This window comes from Porites lutea, chromosome 5 (genome assembly GCF_958299795.1).
Source record: "Porites lutea chromosome 5, jaPorLute2.1, whole genome shotgun sequence".
NCBI lineage: Eukaryota > Metazoa > Cnidaria > Anthozoa > Scleractinia > Poritidae > Porites > Porites lutea.
In genome coordinates, this window is record NC_133205.1 from 18096576 (window position 1) to 18112189 (window position 15614).

At 39.5% G+C, this 15614-nt stretch overlaps 2 long non-coding RNA genes across 2 annotated transcripts; one reads left to right on the forward strand and one right to left on the reverse strand.

Annotated features, from left to right (window-relative positions):
* Nucleotides 1-5283: 5283 nt before the first annotated feature.
* LOC140937494 (uncharacterized) lies at nucleotides 5284-5959 on the reverse strand. The gene is made up of 2 exons (XR_012165480.1): nucleotides 5868-5959; nucleotides 5284-5729 (listed from the first exon to the last, which is right to left on the reverse strand). It is a non-coding gene; the product is annotated as an uncharacterized lncRNA (long non-coding RNA).
* Nucleotides 5960-12643: 6684 nt separating this feature from the next.
* LOC140937491 (uncharacterized) lies at nucleotides 12644-14109 on the forward strand. The gene is made up of 4 exons (XR_012165477.1): nucleotides 12644-12750; nucleotides 13373-13452; nucleotides 13573-13648; nucleotides 14087-14109. It is a non-coding gene; the product is annotated as an uncharacterized lncRNA (long non-coding RNA).
* The last annotated feature ends 1505 nt before the right edge of the window (nucleotides 14110-15614 follow it).

Below are 15614 nucleotides of genomic sequence, written 5' to 3' on the forward strand. Positions count from 1 at the left end.
GCAAAACCGTGCATTGATATCCATTAAAGCAATGGTAAGGAAATCGAAGTGAAACGCTGAACTGTGATGCAATTAGAAACCATAAAAACGTCGAGTTAAATTCGAAGATGACCGCAAGGGCGCTCTTGAAACGTTTTAACACCAGCCAACACCTTTGCCTATAAAAATAAAACAAAACAACAATGTAAAAAGGATAATTATAGTTATTAATGGAAATATTAAGAAAACGAAAAAACATTTTATAAACATTGATAATCGTTGAAATTAGAATTGGCCTCTACTAAGGTTGGCCTGTTGACCAATTTCGACTATTTTTTTCTAAATGACGTCAACGCTTGTTTAACACTGACCCTTACTTTTCCACAAATAGTTAATCAATTGTATTTTTTTTCGTTGATTCGTTGCCTCTAATAAACAAGCTTAGGGTAATTTCAAAAGATTCGACTTTCACAGCGCGCGTTTGTTCAGCACCTTGTATCAAATTCGAAGGAATAAAGACATCCTATAAAATGAGTCATAGCTCATTATGTGGAACGATGTAAATAGTTGTTAACGTATTAGCATGTTACTGTTCGTTATTGCATTTGTGAAAAACAGATCATCGACGGACAGAATTACGATGTAGAATAATTAATCATGCAAAGGTTAATCACACGCTAACCAGCCGGGTTAGATGTTTTGAGTTTACACCAGCGTTTTCACATCGTGTTTAACCGTGTACATGAAACTATCGAAAAATATGCCAGGTACGAGGCACGCTTATGTTCGTCGGACAGACGTGCTGTTTTCGATTTCCCTTATTGTTGCTTCGTTTTACACCAGCCGGGTTATGAATGAGTAGCCATGAAGCCAGCGTTTTTCGAAAAGCTTCATTATTGTCCATCTAGTTTTTTTAAAAAATGTACAGTTTCGAGAGTGTTTGCCTAAAATTTCATTTTCATGCACTTACGCCATTTTCTTTCTAATGTGAATAGCAAGGCCAAAGTGGTATGAAATGTATGCGTCTTCACCTGGCCAGCAGCTTTTCAAATTCATTAGAACAGAATAAAGTGTTTACAAAAGAAGAAGGTTTAACTCCCACAGGACTGGGTTGGAACACCAACGCGGCCGCCTTTTTATTTTTTGGGACACCAATATAGCGGCCGTGCGTCATGTGAAAACGCTCTCTTGTGGCGGGATCTTAGAAACAGAGGGCCAGTTATTTTAGCCTAATTTAGCCAGTGTTTAACAAGACTGCGTTCTAAGCCCTTTTTAATTTGCCCAACGGTTTCATCTAAACACCGTTTATTGTGAACTTTTTTATGAAAGCATATAGTGTAGACTAGAAAAGCATTTATCTTCTTTAAATAATGCACTAAGGAAGAGATCTGGAGGTCCAAAGATTTGTCAAACCGCGACTTAAGTTATATAAACCTCGTTTAACCGGCCCCGCAGAGACGTTGTAAAGTAACATCGTCAAAACAATTCTGAAAAGGAGGAAAACGACATTTGTGTGAACAATTCCTTTTCATTTCGCTCTCTGTATGTCTTCTTGGAAGGCAAGACATTTTCTTTAATAATGCATCGATTGATTTGAAGTCACCTTTCAAACTGTGGCAGCACTTGCATGGGAGTTGGATATGCTACAAATCTGTCATTTCACTCATTTCAAATAAAGAATGTGCTTCCAAAAGAAATGTAGTAAATCCAGTTTTATGTGCAGTATTAACCCAGCGGGTTTTTTTTGTAAAAACTGCGACTTTACGCTATCAGTCATCCTCAGAGACCCAGGGTCAGTCAGTTGGGTCGGGAAAAAAGGCGCGACGAAAATTTTCAAGCAGGCCCGTGCTTGAAAACTATCAGTGAGACTTGTTCGAAAATTCTTTTGTTGATTTTATTTCGATATTGGTAATACTTCGAACTTCCACCAACGGCCACTTCCTTACAATGGCCACTTGCTTCTAACCCCAAGGTGGCCGTTGTAGAGAGGATCAACTTTTGACAGCTATCTCCTGAAGGGGAGGCGATTAGAGGTGGGAAACACCGAGACGTGAAACATCGAGGTATACTATGTACCGACCCTACATGAGGGGATAGTTGCTTTAGCGATTACCAAGTCAGTTGAATAAAAAAGGACAGTAATATATGTAAATAAACGCCATCACATAATGAGGGCGTTGTTTGACAGTTTTTCGGGATTTGTCAACTCCGTTTTCACGATTTTGTTGTAAATTCAGTAAGAATTAAGAATTACCAAATAATGGAACTACTTGTCCCAAAATTTCTAACTGGTGGCTCGTCCGTTCTACCTCTGGGCAATTTATTTTCGAAATTCCAGAACAATTCAACAGCTGAATTGTGGTCGACGTTCTAGTTACGGACTTCTGCTCCAACGATTTCCCTGGAAATTTCTCTGGCGTATTTATTATATCAATAGAAGCCGATACCACAAATTTCAGTCAAAAGTCAGCAATGTTTTACTGGAAGCGATTTTCAATGAACAGTACGGCCCTTTAAAGCGCTAATTTCGCCAAAAATATTTACCATCAATAAAATCGGAATATTTCATACTATTGCCGGATGATATCTGGTTTCCCAACCATCGCGTTAAAAACGTAAACGTTATGATTAAAAGTTTGTCGGCTAAATGTTTAATGACGGACCCACCTTAATTTAGTATCCTTTCAGTTGGTGTAGGTTGTGTGTGGGCTGTTTTCCTATTCATATGCCTTGTCAGTGCTCACATTGTAGGTGGCTCCTCCTAAAATGTTCTTCATTTGGTATAGGATTTAATGGAGTTGAAACTAATCGTGGCATTGCACACATTTTAGGAATCCTATTGATGATCAGTTCCAACTTATAGGTATTTTGAGCAACAACAATTTGCGGTCTGTCTCCTGTTAATTTTAATGGTTAGGGGTCAGCCTAACGTCTAGCGTTGAAATACAGAGTTTGACTGGACTTTAAAACAGACCCTAGCGTCTACGTGCGACTTGCAGATTTTTGCAACTGGCCCCAGATGCGCATGCGTTTCTGTATTTCGTACCAACTAACCATTCTCGACCCCAGTACTTACGGTTTTGGGAATGGTCGTCATGTGGAGAAGAGCTTTGAGGTCGAGCTTGACCAATTAACCAAATGTAAATTGCCACACTTCTCGTCCCGCCACTATTCCTACAACTGATCGAGTTTTTATATATTTGAGCTTGTCTTTGTTGTAATTACTATGTGTTTTCTGTAACTGTTAATAATTAATTTAGTTAGGCTACCATAAGTGAGGTGTCGGCGGATGTCTCACAAATAAATACCAAACTAACCCCATGCAGTTATTAGTCGAGTCGGTATTGGTGCACCGCTGGCTCGGCTCGGCAGCGCCGTGCTAACAGTGGAGAGGAAACGGTCTATGCAGTGATGACTGAGGTTTGTAGGCTTTCGCCGGAGCTGAGGGCCTACTGATCTCAGTTGACGTGGCGTGACTGGGATCTTCAGTGCTGGCGGGTTCTGTCGTCATTTTTATTTTTGCAAGGTAGCCTAAAGCCCTGTTTCCATACGATCGCTGAAAAAAAAAAACGCGATAGCAGCGCCAACGATCGCTGAAAGTCCTATCTCAGTGGGTCGCTACGATCGCTGGAGAGTGGTTTCCATATGATCGCTACGATCACCGAACTTTTTCTTTTTTTCAGCGATCAAAAGGAAAGCCAGGCTTGGCTCGAAATATGCGCCTCGGTATTGTTGTGCAACCCTCTTAACATTTAAGGAACAGTATCCGGTTACTGCGCATGTACCAGAAGATGCGAGGAGAGCAAGAGAGCCTTGAAAAATCCGTTTGCATCGCGCTTGGCCGAGTTCGATACTACACCAAAACTTCTCAGAATTACAGATCAATAATATATTGTTCCCGTTAAGTTGAGCAGGGATTCAAATGAAAATCGGCTCGCTGCGTACATATTCTAAAAATAATTTACGTCAGATGAGACCCCCCGTATGACTCTGACAAGCTCAGACAGTCTTTGCTTCTCACGGCTTGAAAGGCTTTGTATGCGCGTTTACAGAGTGTTGAGTCAAAACAATTTTTATTCCTCGTATTTTTATCGGGAAATGGTAAACAGCTAGCGTAGCAGCTGGGAAGAATGTAACAGGGACTCAAGGATCTCTGAAAAGTGATCTGAGTCCCATAACAAATGCGAGGAATCCGAAAAAAAAAAAGCAAATTACGCTGTGTTTTGTTTTGGAATGACTAGGCAGCCGGGAAATATTTTTAAAGAATTAAAAACATAAAATGTTTCTTTAAATATCTCAAGCGATTTCAAACATTGCCTTGGGTTCGAAGTAGACTCAACCGTCGACTTTAGGCATATAGTGAAATCTCATTGTTTTCAACACTTCACCGGCGTGATGCACTTAGTCAGTTAGCCGGGGGGGATACTCAATAAATTTTTATACGGGGAGGTTCCGCCCCGAGCTCCAAACCCCTTACCCTTTTATATACCATTTTTCACGAAAAAGGTACCCCGATCGTATACCTTCTATTGACAAATGGTACCACCTTCATATACCTCGTTTAGAACTTTGCATCCCTTTTAACTGCTGTAAATTACTCTGGGAGCATATGTCAAGAAATAAAGTTCCGTGGGATTTTTGTGAAAAAAGCAAGCCACCTATCTAGATGTGTTACGGGGGCTCTAAGGAACATAAAAAATGATGTCTGCAATTTTGTAACTTGTACCGATGGCGACAAGGGTGGATTTAAAATGTGACGTTTATCTTCTAGCATGGAAACGAGGCTGGGACTTAAAGTACATGAAAACAATCGTTAATGACAACAGATTGCTACCAGAATTATTCATTTAACACATAATGATTTATCTGACTTGAAAACGTATCTGGTAAGAAATTAAACTGTTCACGTGACCATTATAGCACGGAAACGAGATTGGAAGTTAAAATGTCGTACAACTTTTGTGGAAGCTAGTGGAAACTTACGAAATTTCCCCAAATTTACAAAATATGCAATTTGACATTATCAGGACATAAACAACTCAGAATAGACTTATTGGTACAGTGGAACCCCGCTATAACGAACCTCGCTATAACGAAGACCCCGTTATAAAGAACAACATTTGAAAGCCCGGCAGATTTACAGTAAAATATGTTGAAACGAACCCCGCTATAACGAACCCCGCTATAACGAAATCCCCGCTATAACGAAAGATTTTGACGGTCCCAACGTACAATTTACCTCGCTATAACGAATATTTTGTCCTGTTGCTCGGTCGCAGTCAGTAACAACGACAGATTTGAGCGTAGAGTAGAATTCACAGCTTGCTTTATTCCGGTTTTCTCAACACGCGACAGAAGATAAAACGCTGTACAGATCAACAGTCAACAAATCCTTTGACAGCAACCTATCAGTCAACGGCTTATTATGTCATAGACATTGGCGTTATACAGTATTTCGACATCAATTAACTTCTGCTCTCTTCTTTGTCTCTTATTAATTCTATTAACTTCTTCACTTTCGAAGGCTTCTTGTGATAAAACAAATAAGTAGCCGGAATTTCTAGTCCAATGCCCTTGTTTCTCCGTTTACCAGTCACTTCCACTGAGATTTGTCCTCCGTGTTTTAAGAACAAGTGAAATACACGTGACAGTGTCAATGGCACATGACCTACGATCTGCTGCATGCCTCCTTGATCTTGAACCCGTTTAACGGCAACAGCATGGGTGTCGTGTGGGTTATCAGGCTCGTGCTGCGTAAAAAAACACGCGTGTTGCGGAGATCAATTCATTCATCAATACTGTAACGCCAAATTTTCAAAGAACTAAGGGGTTTGTTTTTATCGCCAACGTTCTGTTCTCTACATTTGACATTGTTAAACACGTCTTACCTCGCAATCCAGAACTTCACCAACAACTGAATCCCATATATCCTTATACACATGGTAGCCTCGAATACAAGATCGAAAGGAATAAGTTGTTGCTTCCATTGATGTATTTTTTTAAGTAAAACGATGAACGTTTTTTGGGTAGAGACAAATCGAGATGATTACTACAGGAAACGACATCGATGATTTCCCTCGGATGTTACTGTTACTTCTGAATTTTAAAGTTTTAAATTGAAAATGTTCTTGAATTTTATGTCTCGATTGACAACCGTTGTACTTATAGTTTACAATATAAAATGAATAAAAGTAATGATTTCTACGTGTAGTATTGAATTTTTGGTAATTTTAAATTACCCCGCTATAACGAATATTTCTGTTGTTGACCGGATAATTCGTTTTAGTATATACTAAAACAGTGGATAGTGTTTTTCGGGCGCACTGATTGGCTACTCAATCAGTGAATATCCTGCACTATTCACTGATTCACCTCCAGTTCCTCGGAGCGAGCGACGCCAAACTCGTGTAAGTTGCAAGCAAAATGCCTTCCCGGTTTGCTGCCGTAAACAAACAAAGAAATTTCACAACTGATAAAGCAAGCTGTTTCCGAAATACACGAAGAAGGTGACTAAGTTCGGATTGGAAGTTTTAACAGGTAAAGCTTTGTCTTTTTGACACGAATTTATCGATAAAACCGGTGAAAAAGTTTTTTGTTTACAAATGCAAATGAAGCTTAACTCTTGCTTACTTTATTTAGTTGAGTTGTTCATAAATAAGCTTAAAACTAAACTTAATAATCTTTTTTTATAGAATGATTTTAAATACAAAAAGAATTCACAACTCCTTTTGAAGAAATTTCCCCGCAAGAGCTAAACAAATGCCTTCAAAAGTTTTAGTTGCCGGCAAGAAAAAGCGACGGCCGCGGCCGCCCGGTCATTACGCGCCAAAATTGTAATCGTTGGCAACAGTATTTGAGTTAAAAATCGTCGTTTTTGTGCTCAATTATCTCACTGTTTTAGACTAAAACAATTATTCACCTCAGTGTCGGTGGCTAGTCGTGGATATTTACCTCACTGCTTCGCAGTTCGGTAAATATCCAGGACTAGCCACCTCCACTTCGGTGAATAATTGTTATATAACGGGGTCTTCGCTATAACGAAGACCCCGGTATAACGAACATTTTTTTCGGTACCGTGACACTTCGTTATAGCGGGGTTCCACTGTATTACCCAAGGTTGGTTACTTGCTCGATCGGAGTTCTCACGTATCAACCACAGGAAATCAGCTGTAAGTTCACTCCAAGTACTTAAATCGCCTCTAGATTTAACCCAGGGCAGGTTACAATCCTCCTCCAACTACTGCTTCCCTCCATTGGACCAAAGCGATCACAGAGCGCAAATTTCAGCTCGCATAACTCATGATAACTAAGGACTCTTTTCCATCGAAGACCGTCGACGATGCTTTGCCACGAAGTTCCGTGCATGGCCGTTGGAAATCTGACCTTAGCGATCCTGGCCTTGCGGTTCAAGTTACCTGCACACCTGGTGGACGAGGGGACAATGTTCACGATATGCGAGACCTTTGCTAGCGGGTGAATTAAAATATAAAATATCAGAAAGTTTACTGCGACAAAACATCGAGTGGTGCCGGATCTCCCCGTTGTAGACCTGGATCAGTACCATAATAACTTTTATATAAAACGGCAAACAGATCCTAACGGCAAGTGTATGGAGAAGTAAACAAAAGAATAAAACAAAAAATATATATTTAAACGAATTTTCCCAATGTTTCGGTTTGAAAGACAAACGTTCTTTAAGGGCTGGCCCTTTCTTTTAGCCCCTGAAGATGGTTTGTCTTTCAAACCGAAATGTTGGGCAAATTTGTTGAAATATACATTTTTTGGTTTATTCCTTTTTTACTTCTTCATCGCCTTGCCGTAAGGATCAGTTTGCCGTTTTACACTTTCCACAGGTGAATTAAAATCCTGACGTCACACAAACAATGCCTTATCGAGCGGAACATCCCTGTATACGGCTGTGTATAGGCCATATGAGGAAGTACCCTTCCCTCCGGAAATAAGGAGGAGGAGGATCCGAGAAACTCTACACAACGTTAGTACATTTTCTGCTGGCGAATCGCTCCATGTTGCTATGAGTATATCAGGCTTGTAAGGTAAGCCCTGAGGGTGACATCAAGTTTGCTGTTGGGCAGTAGGAGTTGTCAATCGTGCCAAGGTCGATGTTTGCCGCGGATGGTACTATGCTTCACGGTTCCTTAAAGAGCACCTTACTGGACATTCTTGAAAAGCTTGATACAGGAAGAAACATCGAAGGTTACACTAAGGAGGATTTGTATGCCAGTTTTTATAATAGCAGTTTCATCGCTGTCAGTAGTAAAAGTGACAGTAATAGTTTTTTAGGTGGGATGGGGCAATCTCCTTAAAGATAAAGACAGTGGAGCAGTGGAACAGATACTATATCAGGAAGCTTCGCGTGTAGAGGAAAGCTGGCCTGTTCGAAAGCATTTCTTGAAGCTGAAGAAGATGCCGTCTATTGCACTTGCGGATCTGGGGACAACTGCGCAGCCTACATCAAGAGCTGTTGCTGTAATTGAGAAGTTAGTCTGCCAGCTGTAGCAGCCAAAGACTTGCATTTCTAGTGTGAAAGAACTGCTGAGGTGATTACCGATCTACCCGAAAGAGGGAAGGCCAGTCTGAAAGACTTCCTCCAAAAAATTGAAAGAGGCCAAATTGCGAGCACATTACCAGACGATGATATGACCCGATTACAAGGTGCCAACCCCAGAGCTGCCGTCACCCAAACCTACAGTGATAATCAAACTGAAGTCACCTTTTGATATTACATGATAACGCTAACCAGAAGCGCATTGGTTCTTTTGTTTTCCTCGTTACAAATTTGAGTAATGTTTGTAAACAATGATATCTCCTTTGGAAGTTAAATGGACAAAGGTATTTTACTTGGATATTAAACCAACGTATTTAAGACTTTGTGACAATGAAGCTAAGTAGAAACTGGGTTTCTTTAAAGGTGAATGGGTTCCAGTAATGACATGACTACAACCGGCAGCAGACGCAGTTCCCCATCCAGTTAAGCCGGGCTGTGCTAAAGAGATTGATCTCAGTCTTGAAAGGCCAGCAGTAAATGCAGTGATCTTTGCAGCTGCATTAATGGTAGAGATGAGCTTTGTGATAACATTGCTGACAGGGATTAAGAAAACTCTAACCATGATGATAATGTTAATGACGATGACTTCGAGGAGGAGGGTGATAACTAGAACATCTTGGCATGAATGTCTGGCCCTGGTAGTGAGGAAATCCCACTTTCATTGTTTTGTGTAGGTCGTAGGCCATTTGCATGATGGCGTCATTTTACTACTATGACCAGGATCCTTCAGGGTTTTGCTTTCTTGCGCAAATTAAGGCTTTTGTTAGTTAAACCTCACTGGGGCTACCAAATTTACAAATGAAAGGAAAAACGAAAAGAATTCTGGTCGTAGTAGTAAAATGACGCCATCCTGCAAATGGCCTATTGGAACTTATCTTTAAACAAGCTTAAGGAATTTTTATGATGCAGCCTCGTTTCCAGGATTCTCTAAAAGCTTGGCCGGTTCTATATAACCTGAAAGGCACTCTAATAGGTGTTTTATTATTTTTTTTTTTTTTGGATTGACTACGTGCTATTAGTGGTTGCCAAACAGAGTTTTAAGCTCAAGCCTCGTTTCCATGCTACCGCAGTGACGTGACCAGTTTAACTGCTTAACAGATACCGTATGTTGTCAAGTCAGATACACTATTATGTGTTATCAGAGTACTTCTATTACAATCTGTTGTCATTGAAGATGGTTTTCAAGTACTCTAAAGTGGAGCCTCGTTTCCACGCAATTGTGGTCACGTGACCACATTAATTGGTTAACAGATACGTTTTCAAGTCAGATACACTGTTATGTGTTATAGGAGTAATTCTGATAACAATCTGTTGTCATTAAAGATGTTTTTCAGGTACTTTAAGCTCCAGCCTCGTTTCCATGCTAGAACACAAACGTCACATTTTAAATCCACCCTTGTGGCCATCGGTGCAAGTTACAAAATTGCCGACATTTTTGATGTTCCTTAGAATGTTTTCCCAACTCTGTAAAGCCATAAAATTCGTCTGTTCGACCCTGTGGGCCCTTTCCACAGACCCAAATGACAGATTTCCCTACCCTTTCATATACTTCAAAGATTAAAATCCCTACCATTGCATATACCTGAAGCCAGAAAAAGGTACCCTTTTCGGCAGGAGCCTCCCTGTATAGGCCATTATAGGGAGTACCCCGCCCCCCCGGGGTCCGTTATCAAAGGATATTCCAAAAAATTATTTGCATTTGTTGCAAAAGCAATTCTAAAAAAAGGTTTGGTCTTGAATAAACGAATTCTCCGAGCTTAAGCATATTCGAATCTCGAATCCGGGGGACGGTTTTCAGAATACTAGGCTGCAACAGCCCGGCAGTCTGAAATATTGTCTCGGTTTTTCACGAAAATCTGAACTTATCGAATATCTGGTACAAATACGATGACTCTTTCTACTTCGGCAGAGAAATCGAAGTTTCTAAACAAATATCAAATTTTCTTACAAGATTTCCATGAGAATTTTCGTAAATATCAGACTACCGGGTGATATAGGTCTTTGAAAACATTTACTGCTGTAAGGTATCGAGACTCGGCGTTTAAAAGGCCCATGTTTGTCTGACTCTCGGTAGGGCCACGATTTTGTGACGTCATCTGTGCGCAACCTGAAATTGCGTGACACAACCTCTTACCGGAAGAGGCACTAGATAACATCGACCTAAACCAGATGAGTCATCGATATGCAGCGGCGTCTTACAAAATGAACCCTCCGACTTCCCATTTGATCGATCGCTGCGAGAATGTTAATTTGAGTTAAAAAAAAAAAAGGGTCAATTTTTGACATTAACAGTTTATATTACTAAAAACTGTTAAATCTACTACAGACTCAGCAGTATTGCGCCGAATTACGTGGCTTATGGTCTTTCCGAGGAACTTAGCTGAGGCTGGTTTCGGTCGATTTTATTTACTCCTGACACGCCACGAAATACTAACATCGACCGAAACCAAGCCGGATCTCTGCAGTGGTTCTGAAAAAAAAAAATTCAATAAAAATGTTAAAAACAACCTGAATAAAATAAATCGAGCAAGAGTGTGTTTATTGCTGTCCTTAGAGTCTCAAACAGTTGTATTTCAGCTTTTTCGACTTTCAGCTTAGAAAGTTTAAAAAGTTCGGAAAATTATTAGTAAAGTTCTACTTTATGCACAGGAAAAAATAACAGATTCCCAATATTGGATATTTTAGGATATTTGAAGAATTTCCACAAAAATCCCAAATTTGGCAAAGTGAGACAAGTCCCAACAAGGTAATTCCCAACCAAGTTCCCTGGTTGGGACTTGTCTCACTCTTCCAAATTTGGGATTTTTGTGGGTATTCTTTAAATACCCTAAAATATTCAAAAATGGGAATCTGTTATTTTTTCCAGTGTTAACAATCAGGGCCCAGTTATTAGCTAGTTGTTCGAAGGCCGATTAGCACTTAACCTGGGGTTAAATGTAACCCAGGTTTCTTTTTTTGTGTGTTCAAAAGCATTTTCTCGGATAATTTTCTCTGTTATTTTTAAAGCTTCCAATTATCAACTTGTAGACAAAAAGAATTAAAACTGAAATGCTTTTTAAGCTTTCAAATCTGAATTCAAATCTCGCACTATTCCTGGGTTATCTTAACCCAGCTTTGAACAACTCGGCCCAGGTGTCAACATTTGGCGCGAAATCTAAAATTTTCTGAGAGAATTGTCCTCTGAGAAGGACAATGGTGGGAGAAGAAACAGCCCATACACCGTGGGAATCTTTATTCTAAGTCGCTTTCGATCCTTATTCGGCGGGGATACGTAGAGGACAAAAAAAAGAGCAGAGGAGCTTATTAAAGCGTATGAAATTGCCACTACTACCCATTTCATGATTTTTAAACAGACAGGGGGATTTTCCAACAATGGTAAGCATTTTGTACAAGTGTCCTCATTTTTAATTTCCATGAGTTTACAGTTTAAGAATCACGTTTGTCGACCATCGTTATTCTTTAATCCAGGCCAGAAAGGAAAGACTCAAAAGCCCAAAAATCACAAAATTCAATGGGCTGACTCGCAGGAAACGGCAGGCTGCAGTCTGAGGTATGATGGTATTCCATTTCAAATTGTTGGTGTAAAGATCCTTGAATGCCAAAATGGACCGGACCGAAACAAGGCACTAAAACGAAAACAAGCTAAAAAGAAAATGCAAGAGGATGTAAGCACCAGCACAATCCAGGGGAGGGTACTTGACCAAGTGGCATAAGGGGAGATGTCAGACAAAAGCCTTCCAGTAGTTAAGGTCTTTCTGCATAGCACCCCCTTATGGTTTGAGGGAAGTACCCTCCACCTATATTGCACAAGAGGATCCTTGGTTTAAGCAAGATAAAATTACTAACATATATACAGCGGGTCTATAATGCATGTCCGAACTTTACCTTGCCCCATACTCCAATCCCAAACCTTTACACCCTCAAAGAAATAAAACATATTGTATGTTCTTCACCAACAAATTCCTTTTCCAAGTGTTTGATATCTGACTGAATTTATGAAAACATGGCTTTAGTGAGTGTCTACAGGTCGGAGCCCTACAGGTCCTATGCTAAGTGTGTCCTTGGTACCAAGACTTTGACTTGACCCTCCCCACCCAGCAGGACAATGGGTGACTGTCCACACCTCCCACTGAGCTCTGCAATTATCATGATAATCATTCTCAGCAGAGGCCTGATTCAGCTGGCTAGGGCAAATTAAGAAAAAGGTAGTTGCCAGTCAAAACCTCTACTGAACACTACTGGAGGGGTTGTGTCAAACAGCCCCCTCCTACCCTACTAGTTTTGTGCCCCTGGCCTGAGCCACCCACCCACTGTTAGGGCAGCCCCTTTTTTTTTGGACACCGGACTGCAGGCAAAAACCTAGTGCCCACGTTTTAATGAAATCAGACAGATATATATTGCTACTAATACTCAAGCCATAGGAAAAGAGAAAATAGTTTGATGGCTCAATGGAAATATTGGACAGTGCAGGACCCTCTTCTCTTAACATACCCATCCCATCCACTTACTGGTACTTCATACACACTTTTGTAGTTCATTTTCCCTTTCAAAAATTCCAGACAGGAAATCAAGTAAGTTGGTAATATTTTTCTAATCAATTAGATATTATCATAACTGTTTCAGGAGAATGTTCCTGATCATAGCTACCACCACATCAAGCACCAGTTTATAGTCCAAGACACCAAAAAATGTGACTGCCCTGCAAAGATTCATGTGAGAAAGATAATAAAATATCCCCATAACAATAGATAGTTATATTTAGTAATGATGATCATATTTCTTTATTCTGTAGTGTTCACACTTTAAAACATCTATCTTGATTCATAGGTTGTGGATGTGACACAAAAAACAATCTCATACTGGGATGGGAAGCAAATTATTTCTCCTGCCTTCTTCAAGAATATCAGGTGAGAATATCTAATGTGTTATACCTTTTTTAAACAAAATATCAATAAACTTTAAGTATGACTGCTATTGTCACAATTTGAAATCTATAGATGTTTTAATAGTATAATGCTATGTTGAAGGTGCTTTCTAAAGGAAGAGATGATGAGAAAGGGACGATGCTTCAACGAAGGGGATTGGATGGATGAAATACCCAAGGTAATAATAAGAAGTATCAAAACTAAAAACAAATAAAATTTACTCAGTATATAGGGTCTTTGTAAGATTAATTGACAATCAGCTATACATCTATGTTGATCTCGGGAAAATAATTGGCACTAAATTATGCAGGTAACAAAAAAATGTTTCAGCAATGAAAATATAACTTCTTTAGCCCACAGTACTGTTTGTTTAAATTTAAAAAAGAAGCATTTGTATTTGTGGGAAATATTTCTTAATGGCGTCTTTTAAATTTCCTTCCCATTAGGTAGTTCCACTACAAGAAAATACCTATCACTGTGGAATGTTTGCCTGCATGGGAAGGAAAAATTTTTGCATCAACTGTGTCATTAAAAAAAAAAACATTTAAAAGAAAGAATTAAACTCTTTTTCAATAACATCATAAGTATAAAACTAATAAAACCTAACTACATCCAGTTTGCAGAGCACCTTAGCAGAGGAAGGAATCCAGATTTTCATCAGGTACTTACTCTTACAAAGTGGAATGCTTTAAAAATACTTCTTTATATTAGATATACACAAATGATGATATTTATTCATCTCTTGTTGTCTTTGTTTTTAGACTGACATGCCCTCCTTGAGAAGAGCGATGAGGCAAAGATTGATTTCCAAAAGTCTCTGGTTACAATGAAATACATGGCCAAATGACAACTGAATTTTCTTGCTGTTTTTTCTTGGCTAAAATTATCAGTTAACTGGGACAAACAAATTAACAAAGGAAAAAACAGCAAGAAAATTCAGTTGTCATTTGATCTGTTTATAATGATCTGTTCTCAATGCAAAAAGTACAAGAAGGAAACAACTCCTTTATCCCTGGGCCTAGGCCTACCATGTTCCTTGCCCAGCATCAATACATTGAGATTCCCTAATTTCTTAAAAGATTTATTTTTTTTATTTTGAAAATTTATGGCAGCTTGGCCAGTGTCCTTTATACTGAACATAATCTAAAACTGCAAGCCGAAGAGGGGGAGGGGATAACTCCTATATAAAAGGGAGGGGATGCTCGTCGTGTCGTTTAGGGGTGTAAATTGCAGATTTTGGTCTCACTTAGGGTGTTCTGGGCAAAACACCACGATATTTAGCCGCAAAGGTCTCTTTTAGGGTTGCACTAGAAGAAATATTAAAAAATTCTATATTTTCAATTTGTTTTATTTACTCGAGTCATGTGAACAAAGTTTAAAATGATCGCTTTTAGGGGTTGGGCCACACCCAGACTGGTCTCCTTTAGAGGTTTAATTCAAAATTTCTGACGAGTATCCCCGCCCCTTCCATATGGGACTCCCCCTCCCCCGGGATTGCAAGTAAGTTATTAGCTTATTTTGCCTGGCCTTTTATTTACATGTATTATTTGCAAGCTTTGTTGCTACAAACTTCGACTAGATAACATGTCAATAAAGTACATACTTATCAGTAAAACGTTTTCTTCTCCTCTTAGCTTCTGTCACTGAAACCTGGTTTCGGTCGATGTTAGATAGTATTTCGTAACCCGTCGACACTAAATATCATCGACCGAAACCAGCCTCTGCTAAGTTCCTCGGAACGACCATAAGCCACGTAATTCGGCGCAATACTACTGAGTCTGTTGTAGATTTAACAGTTTTTAGTAATATAAACTGTTACTGTCAAAAATTGACCCTTTTTTAACTCAAATTAACTGATTCTAGCAGCGATCGATCAAATGAGCGGAAGTGGAGGGTTCATTTGGTAAGACGCCGCTGACATATCGATGACTCATCTGGTTTAGGTCGATGTTATGATAGTGCGCATGCGTTCTTTTTTTTCCCTAAATCGTTCTTAAAATGGTCCACCAGACGGCTGACAATCTCATACCTTCTTGCACATACATCTAACGGCTTATACAAATTTTTAAAGGTGAAATTAGAACTGTTTACTTCTTTTTTATCCATGGAGTATCCCATTTTGGCGTTGGCAAGTCTACCACATG